Here is a 7,448-nt window from a genome sequence, read left to right on the forward strand (position 1 = left end):
AACCTGGGCAGCAGCGGAAGAAAGGGAAAGGCCTGGCCATCTACTTCCGTGTCTTGTCACAAAAACCCCATGGGCAACGACACTATCCACAGGGTTGTCACGAGTCGACGGCACTCAACATCTTCGCTTTACTGAATTTTTTTAATATGTGCCCAAGACTTTTTCATAGCATTGTATATAAAAATATAAATTAAGCAAGTAGTGCAGTAAGAGGATAAAAATACTGAGGAAGTGTTCATGGGTTCAGTGTCCATTCAGAAATCAGACGACAAGGGAAGAAGCTGTTCCTGAAATATTAAGGCTCCTCGAGGCTCTGTACCTCCTCCCTGAATGGAGCAATGAGAAGAGGGCATGTCCTGGGTGATGGGGGCCCTGAACGATGGATGCCACCTTTCGAAGATGTTCTCGATGCTGGGAAGGCGAGTGGACATGGAGCTGGCTGAGTTTGCAACTTTCTGCAGCTTTTTCCGATCTTGGGCAGTGGCCCCTCCGTACCGGTCAGTTAGAATGCTCTCCATGGTACATCTGTAGAAATTTGTGAGATTCCCTGCTGACATACCAAGTCACTGGTGACTTCCTGATCCATATCCCGCCAGTGCCACAGACAGACAACCTTCCTCACTATCAACAGCACCAGCAATGTTCATGCTGTTTACAAACTAACTAATCATTGCTACTGCATTTGAGCCTTTTTTGTTAATATTCAACAGACAATAATTTAGAATTTAGGAACCTTTGAAAATATGACCTGTCTGAATACCTCAGGAATGTGGTTCAAAGCCCATGTGGTTCCCTGGCAATCTGCCATCCTTACTCAAGATGGCTTAAGGATGTCTTCAGCAATGCGATTAATTCTTAACAACCCACAGCAGGACGTCAATAAAGCTGCATAGACCACCCAACATCACCAAATTCAGACGTGGCAAAATAGCTCTCAGACTAATCTGCCTTGTAGTCCATCTCACACACATCTAGGGGGCTGGGGAGTGAACTGAGATGCTTCCCTTAGATAAGAGTGTGCCGGTGGTGTAGTGGTATCCACACCAGACTTCGGAGCGAGGGGTCGCAGGTTCAAATCTGGCTGGCTCCTCGCATGAGTTCCACCCATGTTGGGGTGAACGTTGAGCCAGCAACTCCGCCTCGTAAAGCAGCCAAACGCTAAAGAAATGGCAAGGTTGCCGCTTGATGTGCCTGAAGGCGTGGTGAAGAACCTCACTTACATAATGGCAACTGTATTTTCCAAATTGGCAACGATGAAGCAGCGTAGGAGCACCAATACCTCGGAGAGTTTTGGGAGCGAAGGAGCTCACGGTACAGTCAAGATGATGCCCAAGCTGCAGTCTCAATCATCTGAGCCATAAGTCCACTAGGGTCTGGAGACTGAAGAAGGTGGCCGCATGGAAACACATGGATGGGAGGAAAGAACAGGACTTGTTTTGCCGCTGTTGGTTCGATGCTTGGTATGTTCTGTTGTTGTGCAGTGGGTAGTGTATTGTGGGTGTGCTATGCCGGTGCTGAAATGTGTGGTGTCACTTGCGAACTGCCCCAAGTACATCCTTGGGTGTGTTGGTTGTTGATGCAAACGGTGCATTTCAGAATCAGAATCGGGTTTATTATCACCGGCATGTGACATGAAATTTGTTAACTTAGGAGCAGCAGTTCAATGCAATACATAATCTAGCAGAGAGAGGAAAAAAAATAAAATAAAACATAATAATAAATAAACAAGTAAATCAATTATGTATATTGAATATATTATTTTAAAATGTGCAAAAACAGAATTACTGTACATTAAAAAGTGAGGTAGTGTCCAAAGCTTCAAAGTCCATTCAGCAATTGGATGGCAGAGGGGAAGAAGCTGTTCCTGAATCGCTGAGTGTGTGCCTTCAGGCTTCTGTATCTCCATCCTGACGGTAACAGTGAGAAAGGGGCATGCCCTGGGTGCTGGAGGTCCTTAATAATGGAAGCTGCCTTTCTGAGACACCACTCCCTAAAGATGCCTTGGGTACTTTGTAGGCTACTATCCAAAATGGAGCTGACTAGATTTACAACCTTCTGCAGCTTCTTTCAGTCCTGTTCAGTAGCCCCTCCATACCAGACAGTGATGCAGCCTGTCAGAATGCTCTCCACGGTTCAACTATAGATGTTCCTGAGTGTATTTGTTGACATGCCAAATCGCTTCAAACTTCTAATAAAGTATAGCCACTGTCTTGCCTTCTTTATGATTACATTGATGTGGTTGGAGCCAGGTTAGATCCTCCGTGATCTTGATACCCAGAAACTTGAAGCCACTCACTCTCTCCACTTCTGATCCCTCTATGAGGATTGGTCTGTGTTCCTTCATCTTACCCTTCCTGAAGTCCACAATCAGCTCTTTTGTCTACTGACGTTGAGTGCCAGGTTGTTGTGACACCACTCCAATAGTTGGCATATCTCACTCCTGTATGCCCTCTCGTCACCACCTGAGATTCTACCAACAATGGTTGTATCATCAGCACGTTTGTAGATGGTATTTGAGCTATGCCTATCTACACAGTCATGTGTATACAGAAAGTAGAGCAGTGGGCTAAGCACACACCTTTGAGGTGCACCAGTGTTGATCGTCAGCGAGGAGGGTATGTTATCACCAATCCGCACAGATTGTGGTCTCCTGGTTAGGAAGTTGAAGATTCAATTGCAGAGGGAGGTACAGAGGCCCAGGTTCTGCAAATTCTCAATCAAGATTGTGGAAATGATGGTGTTAAATGCTGAGCTATAGTTGGTGAATAGCATCCTGACGTAGGTATTTGTGTTGACCAGGTGGTCTAAAGCCGTGTGGAGAGCCATTGTGATTACGTCTGCCGTTGACCTACTGTGACGATAGGCAAATTGCAATGAGTCACTGTATGTTTCAATGTACATGTGACAAATAAATAAATAAGAATCTAAGTCTTAATTTGAACCACCGGGCAGCTTGGTAGCATATCAGTGGGTGCACAGTTTTACAGTACCAGTGATCCAGGTTCAATTCCCACAGCTACCTGTAAGGTGCTTGGCACATTTTCCCCTCCACTGAGTGGGATTCCTCCCATGTTCCACAGATGTATGGGTTAGGATTAGAGAGTGTGGGCATGCCATGTTAGCGCCAGGCACGTAGTGACACTTGCGGGCTGCCCCTTGACGCAAAATGACGCATTTTACTGTGCGTGTGACAAATAAAGCTATGAACAGCACTGACCCTACACTCATACTGGTCTTTAAATATGCTGCTCTGAACCATTACATACACGGCCAAATGTCTATGTGTTATTTGTTGTCTTTGTAACACTTCAAGAAGTAGACCCCATCTTTCTTTCTCTCATGTGAAAGCCAAGATTAAAAGGAAAAAGCTCCATCTGTATGAAAGTATACCGCAGGGACAGTGTCGTGACTGAAAATAACATCTGGATGTTTCCAAGAAATCAGGAAGTATGTCTGGCGGAGTAACATAAGGCTTTTAAAAGACATGTGTTCTCACTCAGGGGTTCTGCCTGAAAACTGCAAACACTGCAAACTTCAGGGTTGAGCAGGAAAAACAGTCCTTCCTTCACCAGTTAACAGGTTTTATTCTTTATGTGTAAATACTTGCAAAGCACAAAGCACAAAGCAAATCTATTATGTCACCATATACTGCCCCAAGATTTGTTGTTTTTTGCAGGCATTCACAGTAAATGGGTCGGTGTGGTGGCGTTATGGTTAGCACAATGTTTTACAGGAGAGCTGGATTCAATGTTTGATGTTGTCTGTAAGGAGTTTGTACACTCTCCCTGTGATCACGTGGGTTTCCTCCCACAATCCAATTCATACTGGTTAATAGGTTAATTGGTCATTGTAAATTGTCCCGGTGACATGTGTACCTTGATAATAAATTTACTTTGAACTTATGTCAACTTGTATATCTGCAGAATTGTATTTTTATTATCTGTTAATATTATTTTATGTGCTGTATGTAATATATATTCTGTGTTTAGAATCAGAATCAGGTTTAATATCAACGGCACATGTTGTGAAATTCGTTAACTTAGTGGCACCAGTACATCACAATACATAATACAGAAAAAAACTGTGAATTATAGTAAGTATATATAAAATAAATAAATAGCGCAAAAACAAGAAATTAAAAAGCAGTGAGGTAGTGTTCATGGCGTCAATATCCATTCAGATATCGGATGGCAGAGGGGAAGAAGCTGTTCCTGAATCACAGAGTTGCTTTCAGGCTCCTGTACCTCCTTCCTGATGGTAACAATGAGAAAGACACATTAGTCCCGGAGGAATGTTGTTGCATTCAGCTGTATACACGCATACGGTTGAACAAGTATAAACTCGAACTTGATTTCTTCACTCCAGGCCGTCTGGATAATCACAGAAAAGGCAGTCGAGCTTCCGTAAAGCAAACATTTCAATATAGTTTGCATCTACTTTTCCCATATCACTGCAGATTTCTCAAGTTCTAAAGCAGTGAAATTCTGTAGTAAAGTTTATTAAATTCTATGGCAATACTGATGTAAACTCGGGTGTAGCTTGAAACAAAACGGTGTCCTCTTAACATTTATAAATGTCTGTGTTGTTCTGCCGAGCACTGTGGGCATGCCATATTGGCACTAGAAGGTGTGGTGATGCTCGAAGGCTGGCCCCAGCACATCCTTGGGTGTGTTGTTGCTAATGCACTTGACGCATTTCACTGTATGTTTTGATATACATGTGATAAGTAAATTTAAATCTGAATCTAAATATGAAACGCCCTATTAATAGCAGGGTTAAGTATCCAAAACAATGACAAGCATCAGCCAAAGAGTTTAGTTTGCTGGAGGTGATTATTGAAAACATTGTACAAATCATGAGACATAAAGCGTTTATTGTAGGACAAAGGGCCAAGTACTGTGCTGCCCTTTGGTAATTTCTGTACCAGGGTGTTTAGTTCCACAGCCACTGGAAGCCCAGCACCACAGATACCCTCATTAAAAAAGTATGGCACCCTCTGTTTTTTGATTTGTGGAGGTATTTGGGGGCAGCCCAATTCAACATTCCAAAGACCTGTGGGTTAGCAGGGTAATTGATCACATGGGTGTAATTGGGTGTCATTGGGCCAGAAGGGCTGTCACTGTGACGTATCTGTATGCAAAAAAATAAAGGTATGCTGATAAAAAGAGTATGTCTGCCGTTAGGACAATTGCAGGAAAGATCCGTCTCACAAAGATCCAACTTAAAGGGAGTTAGATAAGAGAGAGATTGAGATTCTGTAAAAGATTTGTGTCAAAACAAAGTTTTACTTCCATTCCAAACTCCCACACTGCAGTGTGTTGGCCTCTCAAATTGTGCTGGTGGTCAGTATAAATCAATAGCGTTGAAGACCAAAGTTCAAAGTACATTCATTATCAAAGTATGTATACTTCATACGACTTTGAGATCCGTCTCCTAGCAGGCAGCCGCGAAATAAAGAAACCCGAAAGAACCCATTAAAAAAGAAGATCCGAGATGCAGAGAGAGGAAAAACAACAAAATCAAGCAAATAGAGTTCTGAGCTGACCATTCGTTCAGTGCAGAGCCGAGAGAACCTCGTGGAGCAGTGAGGTGAACTGGCCCCTCCCTCGCCTCCAGCCCGGGCACCCTGACCTTTCCAATCTGACCTGGTGCCTTAGCTGTCATGCAAACATCCCGCACTGGATCGAAGCCCTGAGATCCTGAAAGGCTCTAGATATCTCCAGATTATGCGGTGAAGCTGAAATGTATAGAAATGGCTGCAGCACACCCTGTCATAGCCCAAAGCAGCTCAAGTACTTTTTCCTCTCCACCCCTGCAAGCCCGCCCAGTGTTTGTGTGTCCACGTCTGAATCCGGGTCCGCTGGAGGTTGACAAATACAGACTGTCTCGGGGTGTGAGGACTGTGTATGGGTGTGGGAGGGAGGGGGGGAAAAACGGGGCTCGTTTTGCTGTCGCTGTTTTGTTGGTTGAGTTCTGTTCTGTTGAGCATTGTGGGCTCCTCCCCCAACACCCCCCCATCCTCCTTGGAGGAGCTTGTTCTTAATGCAGACAACGCATCTCGCTGTATGCCATAAGTTAACCTGAATCTTCAGTCTGGAGGGTAATACAGCCAATGGAGAAGAGACAGGAGGCGGACTGGCACAGGAAGAGAGTGCTTACGCAGAGAGGTTTAGATCTGATTGAGATGCCAGTGACTGGGTGCACGGGTTTCGAAGCCACAGAACGTTAGCAGTGGTCCACTGGGGAACAAGTCTGCACATAATGAGAGTTTTAAAATTAGTGCACTGCTTAACCGGGAGCTGTTTGCAGGTCAGAAAGTGCTGAAGTGATGAGTGAATAAAGATCTTTTTAAAGATTAGCTTTGTTTGTCGTGTGTGCATTGAAGCACCCAATAAAATGGGTTGTTTGTGTCAAATCAGATCAGCGAGGGTAGTTCTGACTCTTCCGGTGCCTACAAAGTGTGGCCACAACTCACTTGTTTGTCCTTGGACCGGAGCACCTGGAGGAAACCCATGTGGGCACGGGGAGAACATACCAACTCCTTACAGGGAGTGGTATTCATTTGTAACAGAATGCCAGGTGTGGCCCACCACATCCATGCCAACTCTGTACCTGTCTATACTAACCATTTGCCTGCATAACCTTCCAGAGCAACACACACAAAACGCTGGAGGAACTCAGCAGGTCAGGCGACAACTACGGAAATGAATAAACAGTCGACGTTTCGGGCCGAGATCCTTCTTCAGGACTGGAAAGGAAGGGGGAGGACATCGGAATAAAAAGGTGGGAGAGGAGAAGGAGACTATCTGGAAGGTGATCGGTGAAGCCAGATAAGTGGGAAAGGTAAAGGGCTGGAGAGCAAGGAATCTGATAGGAGAGGAGAGCAGGCCATAGGAGAAAGGGAGGGAGGAGGGGACCCAGGGGGGAGGTGATAGGGAGGTGAGAAGGGGTAAGAGATCAGAGGGGAAATAGAAGAAAAGGGATGGGGAGGGATTTTTTTTTTCAGAAGGAGAAATTGATGTTCATACCATCAGGTTGGAGGCTACCCAGACAGAATACAAGGTGTTGCTCCTCTATCCCGAAGGTGGCCTCATCGTGGCACAAGAGGAGGCCAAGGACCGACAAGTCAAAACAGGAGTGGGAATTAAAATGTTCGCCCTCCGAGAAGTTCTGCTTTTGGTGGATGGGGAGGGGGGTGCTCGACAAAGTGGTCCCCCAATTTACAATGGGTCTCACCAATACAGAGGAGGCCGCATCGAGACCACCAGACACAGCAGTCGACCTCAGCAGATTCGCAAGTGAAGTGTTGCCTCACCTGGAAGGACTATTCAAGTGTCTGTCTAGATGCTTCTTAGGTGCTGAGAATGCAGCTGCCTCCTCCATCTCCGCAGTCAGCGGGTTCCAGACATCAACCAGAGCCTCTGTGAAAAATTTAACCCACTGACCTT

This window comes from Hypanus sabinus, chromosome 16, assembly GCF_030144855.1.
Source record: "Hypanus sabinus isolate sHypSab1 chromosome 16, sHypSab1.hap1, whole genome shotgun sequence".
Taxonomy (NCBI): Eukaryota; Metazoa; Chordata; class Chondrichthyes; order Myliobatiformes; family Dasyatidae; genus Hypanus; species Hypanus sabinus.